Genomic DNA, 8,628 nt, shown 5'->3' on the forward strand with positions numbered 1-8,628 from the left:
TGGAGACGGGCTATCTTACTTATTGTTATGCAAGATATCTTATGTTTTGAGAAGGCAGAAGCACAAACATAAACATAGACCCAAACTAAATGAAGTAAAAATGGAAGGAGATTGTCATCTCTCGATCCATGGCGAAATAACTATCTCTAAGTAAACCAAGCTGTATACAACTTCTAAAATGTGCAATACTCAGGAAATAAGAATTTCTAAGTAGACATAGAAATAGACACTTCCGAAATGAAAAATGTGTCATTTGCACATATAAGACTGTACATCATAGAAGGTTGTAGAAGTATAGGTTACGTACTCATCAGACTTCCTCTGCAATTTGTTGCAGTGCAATTTCACCACATGATGGCAAAAAGAGAGTATTAGTGACATAGCAAATAACGGAAAAGATAGAACAAATCGATAACAGCAACTTGGTGGCTTTAAACAGCACATACAGCCTCCACAAACTTCATACATGCCAAGGAATTAACCGAGTAAAAATCATGTTTATGCCACCCAGATGGAATGACTGTACAATGCTGAAGCATGTATATAAACAGGACAAATGATACTAATATATTGCGTCTTTAATGGCATTAATATTGACAAGATAATACTATTTGCACAGTAGTAGTCACATTAACTATGGTGAACCAAGCTAGTATCAACTTGTCCTAGAGTAGGCGTGCCATACGCCCAATCCCACAGCCATGTTCGTAACCACACTGGTAATCATGCCCCAGGATTCAGGTGACGCAACACAGTAGTAGTCAAATTAACTATAGTGAACCAAGTTAGTATCAGCTTCTTACAGGCACCTTCCTGGGGTAGGCGTATGCAATAATAGGCCAATGCCAACAACCATGTTCGTAACTACAATGGTACTCCGAAATCGTTAAGGGGTACCCCTAGCAAAGGTCACTCACACCTCCTCTGGTGGTGACAAGTGGTGCACTGCATGTGCGACACTTTTTGCAACCAGGGAGTTTTGTCGGCATTTTTTCCCATGCATGGGAGGCACCGATGGGTTTGTTTGTGTGTTTATTTGTAGATCCGTTTTTTCAAATGTTTTATCTCCTGAACCGCGTGTCCAAATCACGAACTGTTTTCTCCGTTGCCTTTCTCGCATCGAGATTTTCAAACTATCCCACGTTGGTAGATTTCGATGAACTTTTTTGGGGCAAATTTATGCTTCCAGCTAGTAGCAATTTGTGCTTCAGTGTGAACTAAACTGTGCTCCCAATACAAACTAAACTGTGTTTCCCGACAGAAGCACAAATTGTGCTCCGTTCGCGGGTTAAGCACTACTTTGCTTCACGGGAAGCACTACTGTGCTCACGCAGACACGAAGCACTACCATGCTTCACGCTGTTGACAGACCAAACACCGAAAAAACAAAGAAAAAAAGGGCAGCCCGGTGCACCTAGCTCCCGCTTGCGTAGGGTTCGGGGAAGGATCCAACCACTTTAGTTCTTTTGTACGCAGTCTTTCCCTGCAGGGTCCGGGGAAGGGGAACTTTCGCGCAGCGGTAAAGTTGTTACCTTGGTTCGAGTCCTAAAACCAAAGAAAGAGCAAAACAAAACAAAAACAGGAAAAAACCGAATCAACCCCCCCCCCCCCAAAAAAAAAAAAATAAACAAGAAAGAAACCAAACCGCCCCGGTGCGGGAAGCGCCTGGCGCGCGACATGTGGCGGCGTTGGGACGCTCCCGCACACCAGAAAAGTGTCCGCTGGGACACCCAGCCATGGGGTGCCACCCAATTTAGTTGCTCCCATGGTAATCATACCACAGGATCCAGGTGATGCGATACACCTAGGCAGGCCAAGAGAGCCCGAGTGTATCCTGAAAGTTCATCTTGTGCACTGGAAAAGTACCTCGGGTTTCCAAAGTTGTTAGGACTTGTTTTCCAAGTTTTGTGATATTTCTAGCAAAAGTATCCACATGCATTTCTACACCAAAGAGGTTGTTAAAGATATATTATGGCGGCTGTTATGGATATCTTATGGCGGATGTTATGGATGTCTAGTTAAAGATCAAGATTAAACATACATGGTTTATTAGAAGTTGATGCCTGTAACTCTCTTCTTTAACTCTCTTGTAAACCTCCGTGTATCTCTCTTACTCTCAACGTGCTATGCACAATTGTAACAATCAAGTGTATGCATTTATGGGATAAGCCCCATCCTATGAATATATAATATGCGGGCTCTCCACCAGGAGAATTGAGACGCTTTACCCATCTTGACATGGTATACAGAGCCTCCTTCTTCCATCACATCTAGCAAACCCCTCACCACCGCAGCCTTCATCTTCCACCTTGAGCCGCCATGTCCTCCTCCACCCAAGTTTCTCCCCTTGGCCTCAATTACACCACATCCGAGCCTCTCAACCGAACCAACTATGTCATCTGGAAAGCCCAAGCTCGTTCCCAAATCATGGGGGCTGGGCTATATGGGTACATCGATCAATCCACAGTCGAACCCACAAAGACCATCATGACCAAGAACTCCGATGAGAAAGAAGAGATCATTCCCAACCCCGCCTACAACCCCTGGCTCATCCAGGACCAACAGATCGTGGCCTATCTCCTCCGGAACCTCTCTAAGGAAGTTCTTGTTCAGGTTGCATCCCTAGAAAAATCCCAAGCGATCTGGTCAGCACTCGCTAACATGTTCACCGCCCAATCCCTCTCCCGCGCCAACAATTGCCGCATCGCCCTCTCAAACGCCCAAAAAGGCTCACAGAGTGCATCTACTTACTTCAGTCAGATGCGAGCCCTCTCTGATGAGCTCGCTGCAGCTGGCAAACCCATCAAGGACGAGGAGCTTCTCTCCATCATCGGGGGGCTGGATATGGATTATCAGCCCCTCATCTCAGCGCTGGATGTCCGCGCGGAGCCCCTGACCGTGGATGATCTCTTCGGCATGGTCTCAAATTTCGACCAACGAGTCGAGATGTTACAAGGAACGGGGGCAGGTGCCTTCAAATCCTCTGCCAATCTCGCTGCCAGAGGCCGTGGCGGGTCTCCCAAGGGCTACCGCAAGGGTGGTGGTCGTGGCGGTGGCTATGGTGGTAACAACAGTGGCAACAGCTACAACACCGGTGGCAACAGCAATTACAACACCGGTGGCGGCAGCGGTGGTGGTGGTGGCGGCGGCCACTACCACAACAACAACTACTACTACTCCGGCAATAACCGGCGCCCCTCCTATAACAACAATAGGGGTCGTCCGTTTCAAGGTTATGATGAGTATGAAAATAAATGTCAAATTTGCAAAAAAATAACCACATTGCAAGGGATTGTGATTGGCACTATGCCGAGAACAATTCACAACGCAAGAAAGTTGCAGCAGCTGCAGATACATCTTATGGAGTTGATACCAATTGGTACGTTGACTCTGGAGCCACAAATCACATCACCAATGAGCTTGAAAAGGTGACCATGAGCGAGAAGTACCGTGGCCATGATCAAGTCCACAACGCAAACGGTGAAGGTATGAAGATAGATCATGTTGGTCATGCAATTGTCAATACCCCTCATCGGAATATTCATCTTAGAAATATCTTACATGTCCCACAAACTGAGAAAAATCATCTTTCTGTTCATCGTATTGCCATAGATAACAAAGTTCTTCTTGAGTTTCACCCCTACTTTTTGATTCGTAATCAAGCCACGAGGAAAATTCTCTACCGCGGTAGATGTGTGCATGGGCTCTACCCTTTGATTCCTCAGTTTAGAAGCTTCAATAAACAAGTGTGTGGTGTCATCAAAATTTCATTGGAACGGTGGCATGCGCGGCTAGGACATCCTTCTTTTGTTATTGTTCAACAAGTGCTTCGAAATAATCAGCTCCCATGTGTTGGTGAGCGTAGTCTTGAAACTATTTGTGATTCTTGTCAAAAAGCGAAAGCTCATCAATTACCATATCCTGTTTCCACTAGTATTTCTACCAAGCCATTGCAACTTGTTTTTTCTGATGTATGGGGTCCAACTCCTTCTTCCGTTGGTAGACATACTTACTATGTTAGTTTCATAGATGACTACAGTAAATTCACTTGGATCTATCTTCTTAAAAAACGTTCTGATGTTTTTCAAGTTTTTCATAATTTTCAAGCACTTGTTGAACGCCAATTTGACACTAAAATCCTTGCTGTCCAATCTGATTGGGGTGGTGAATACGAGAAGTTAAACTCGTTTTTCCAAAAGTTGGGTGTTTTGCATCATGTTTCATGCCCGCATGCTCACCAACAAAACGGATCTGCCGAGCGCAAACATAGGCATATAGTTGAGGTAGGATTTGCTCTCCTAGCCGCCTCCATGCCTCTCAAATTTTGGGATGAGGCATTTCTTACTGCAGTTCATCTCATCAATATGCTACCCAATCGTGTCATCAACAATGAAACACCCATGCAACGACTCCTTCATACTCAACCGAACTATAACTCTCTTCGTGTCTTTGGATGCGCTTGTTGGCCAAACCTTCGTCCCTACAATACTCGCAAACTCATGTTTCGCTCAAAATAATGTGTTTTCTTGGGTTATAGTGCGCAACACAAAGGTGTCAAGTGCCTTGATGTTCCTACAGGTCGAGTATATATTTCTCGTGATGTGGTCTTCGATGAAACTGTCTTCCCTTTTGCTCATCTACATCCTAATGCCGGTGCCCTACTTCGCCAAGAAATCCTTCTACTACCACCTCATTTGTCTGGTTTTCATCAAGGGAATGACAATTGTACTGACCACTTGACTAACTCTTCTAACCGTGCAAATGAGATCTGTGATGACGCAGGCTCAAGTGGTGAAGCAATAGAATACAATTTGGCGTCAAATGGTGAAGAAAATGGCCAAAATGGCCCATATTTCATGTGTCCCCCGCTACGTGACAGGGCTGCTCCCGAATCTGCCTCGGGATCGCTTCATGCAATTACCGGATCGGGTCTAACCACGTCCCTCTCCTCCTCTCCACCGCGGACGAGCGCCCCCCCACTCCGCCGCGGTTCCGGTTTGAGCTCTTCTGGCTTAATCAGGCGGGCTTCCGGGAGGCTGTCGTCGCTCGCTAGATCTCCGCTCGCGCCTCCCCTCATCGCTCCATGTCCGCAGTTGACTCGTGGCAGTTCTGTGCCAAGCTCGCCCGCCAATTCATGAAGGGATGGGGCGCTAACCTTGGCCGGGACCTACACGAGCGCAAAAAGGCCCTCCTGCTGGCTATCCAAGGCCTGGACGCCCGTGCTAACACCTCCGGGATCTCCCCGAATGAATGGATGCTAAGATATGATCTTGAAGACCAGCTCTCAACCATCTACACGGATGAGGAGGCCTACTGGAGGTTGCACGGTACCCAACGGTGGGTGCTTCGGGGCGACGCTAACACCGCCTATTTCCAGGCGATAGCTAATGGGCGGCGGCGGCGGAACTCCATCCACTGTCTGTGGGATGGAGACACGCCTCTCATTCGCCCCTCGGCCATCCGTGCCCATGTTGATGGCTTCTACAAAGCCCTATTTCCCCCCACCCATCGGGGTGGGGCTAGCCTTGCCCCCGACATTTGGTCGGGTAACCAGTTGGTCTCTGTTGAGGCCAATGCGGCATTGGTGGCCCCCTTCGCTGAAGACGAGGTGCTCGCCGCTATTAAGCGGATGAACCCCTCCTCGGCCCCGGGGCCGGATGGTCTGCCCGTTATGTTCTTTAAAACGTTCTGGCAGACCATCAAGCCGGAGGTCATGGCCCTATTTGAGGAGTTCTACTCGGGGTCCATGGATCTTGGGCGCCTTAACTATGGGATCGTTACCCTCATCCCCAAGGTCCCGGGCGCCTCCGACATCCGCCAGTTTCGTCCCATCACAATGATCAATGTGATTTTCCGGATCCTGGCTAAAGGGTACGCCAATAGGGTGACCCTGCTCGCTGACGCGGTTACCCACCCTAACCAATCTGCCTTCATCCAAGGCCGATTTATTCTGGATGGGGTGTTGGTCTTCCACGAAGTCCTTCACGAGGTCCGGGTGAAACACCATCGTGCAGTCTTCTTGAAGCTTGACTTCCACAAAGCGTACGACACGGTCCACTGGCCCTTCTTGCAGGAAGTGCTGCTCCGCAAGGGCTTTGACGACCGGTGGGTGACTAGAGTTATGCAGCTCATCTCCTGCGGCCGGACAGCTGTGAACATTAACGGCGACATTGGGCCCTACTTCCCCACCCTTTGTGGGGTCCGTCAGGGTGACCCGTTCTCGCCGTTCCTGTTCAACATGGTGGTTGATGCCCTTGCCACCATCCTTGACAAGGCCAAAGTTGCCGGCCATATTCGCGGCATCGTCCCCCATCTAGTCGGAGGGGGAGGGGTCTCCCCCCTGCAATATGCGGATGATACCATTATAATGGTGGAGGGCTCAGTTCAGGACATTGCTAACCTGAAGTTCCTCCTCCTGTGCTTCCAACAGATGTCGAGGCTAACTATCAACTTCGATAAGAGCGAAGTGATGGTTCTTGGGTATTCCCCGGACGAAGCACAGGCTATTGCGGACCGACTGAATTGTCGGTTGGGTTCTTTCCCCACGACCTACCTGGGGATCCCCATTAGTGATACACGCCTCACCGTGGCCGACCTCCGCCCCACGGCGACCTGAATGCAACATCGGGTTGAGCCCTGGAAAGGGCGCTGGTTGTCGAAGGCAGCTCGTGTGATCCTCATCAACTCCTCACTTGCCAGCCTTCTTTGGTTCCTCATGAGCTTCTATAGCCTGCATGAGACGCTCCATCAGGAAATAGCCAAGTACCAATCCAGATTCTTCTAGGCTGGTGAGGGTGATAAGCAGAAATACCATATGGTGAGCTGGCCCGATATTTGCAAACCCAAGGACCAGGGCGATCTTGGGATTTTTGTCCTCCCGGCGCATGAACATTGCCCTCCTGACCCGTTGGCTCTCGCGCATTGCCAATGGTGATGGAGACCTTTGGCTCACCATCATCCGGAACAAGTACCTTCGGGGCCAGCCACTCGCATTCTGTCAGCGCTCTGGTGGCTCCCAGTTTTGGCAGGCCGTCATCCAGCTGCTACCTGTGCTCCGCATTGGCACGTCCATCTCGGTTGGTACTGGGTCCTCGACCCTGTTCTGGTTTGATCGGTGGATCGGCGACCTCCCCCTGGCCGCGCGATTTCCAGAGCTCTTCACCTTTGCAGTGGACCCTCGGGTATCTATCGAGGCGGCCCTTATGACTTAGGGCGCCTCGCCTTCCGCCGCCGCTTTGGCCCGCCTGAAGTGGCCGCTTGGGATGCCCTCCTCCAGGACATCGCCCTCCTCCCGATGAACGGCGTCGACACCCCCGATGCCATCTCTTGGCGACTGGAGCCCTCCGGCTGCTTCTCCACCAAATCTCTCTACGCGGCCATCGCCCCCTCGACGGCCCCCGAGCCCTTTAGTTTGATTTGGGATATCCGATTGCCCCTGAAAATCAGGATCTTCCTATGGCAATGGATCCGCGGCCGCCTCCCGTCCGGGGTGGAGGTCCTTAAGCGTAATGGACCTGGAGATGGGATTTGTCCCCTGTGCGGCACGGTAGAGGATGCTAACCACATCTTCTCTTGCTCCACGGCCCAGTTTGTTTGATCCTGTTTCCGTGAGACTGTCGGTGGCCAGTGGTGCAACACCAACTTCCCCGACCTGCTGCGGAAATCCGCGCATCCCCTCCCCGCTACCGCCATATTAGATGGTTGTGCGTTGGGGTCCTTGCCTGGACGCTTTGGACCGTTCGCAACAAGCTTGTCATCCAGAAGGTGCTTCTTCGACGTGCTACTGACGCAATCTTTAAAATGTGTGGTTACTTGCAGCTTTGGCGGCCGCTTAGCCGCCCCCAGGACCGGGACGCCATCAACACTCTCCTCGCCGACCACCGATCGATGGCGTTCCGCTTGGCGCCCCCGCTCCCACCCCCCGAGCCCGACTAGCTACTCTTTTGCGCTCCGCGTGTGCTTGTTTTTTCTGGTTTTCAGGGCTTGTTGAGTTGTGCCCTCAGCACTAACCCTTGGATTTCCCTCTGTGTGAGACTTTTGTATTTGTGAGACTTTATGTGTGTGTGTGTGTGAACCTTATCGGATGTTGGCTTGGGCAGTTGCTTTATAATATAAAGTGGGGCGAAAGCCTTTTTCGGTAACGGCGGTGTCAGCACAGGCGCGATCCGCTCCAGGATCGGAGCGCTACAGCACAGAATCCACGCCAGGAGCTGCTGCTCGCCAACCCCCACCTGCCACGTCCTCACCTGGGGGGCCGTCATCCACGCTTGCAGGACTGGCCGACCACGCGGTTTGGTCCGGACCCAAGTCTACGTCAGGCGGACGGTGCGCCAGCCCGATGCAGGCGCGGGATCCCAGCCTGATTCAGCTGGCTTGCCTGGGTTTTCTGCACCATCCACTGAAGCTTCGCCCACATATATGTGTTAGACCTTTGAGCCTGAGCATTGATAGTTGTGGATGACACTAGGAGAGTTGGGACAATTTTCGTTGGTTTATTTCTCACACAATGCCATTCCAACCTGAGGGGTTGGGGTTACATACTTATAGGCTGCTAGCCAGCCAAGCATATGCTGAGATGCTACTAAGATGCCGCCAGTCTAAGATGCTATCCTAACTGCCAGTCCTTGA

The sequence above is a fragment of the Triticum urartu genome, unplaced genomic scaffold, assembly GCF_003073215.2.
Source record: "Triticum urartu cultivar G1812 unplaced genomic scaffold, Tu2.1 TuUngrouped_contig_3569, whole genome shotgun sequence".
NCBI classification, from domain to species: domain Eukaryota; kingdom Viridiplantae; phylum Streptophyta; class Magnoliopsida; order Poales; family Poaceae; genus Triticum; species Triticum urartu.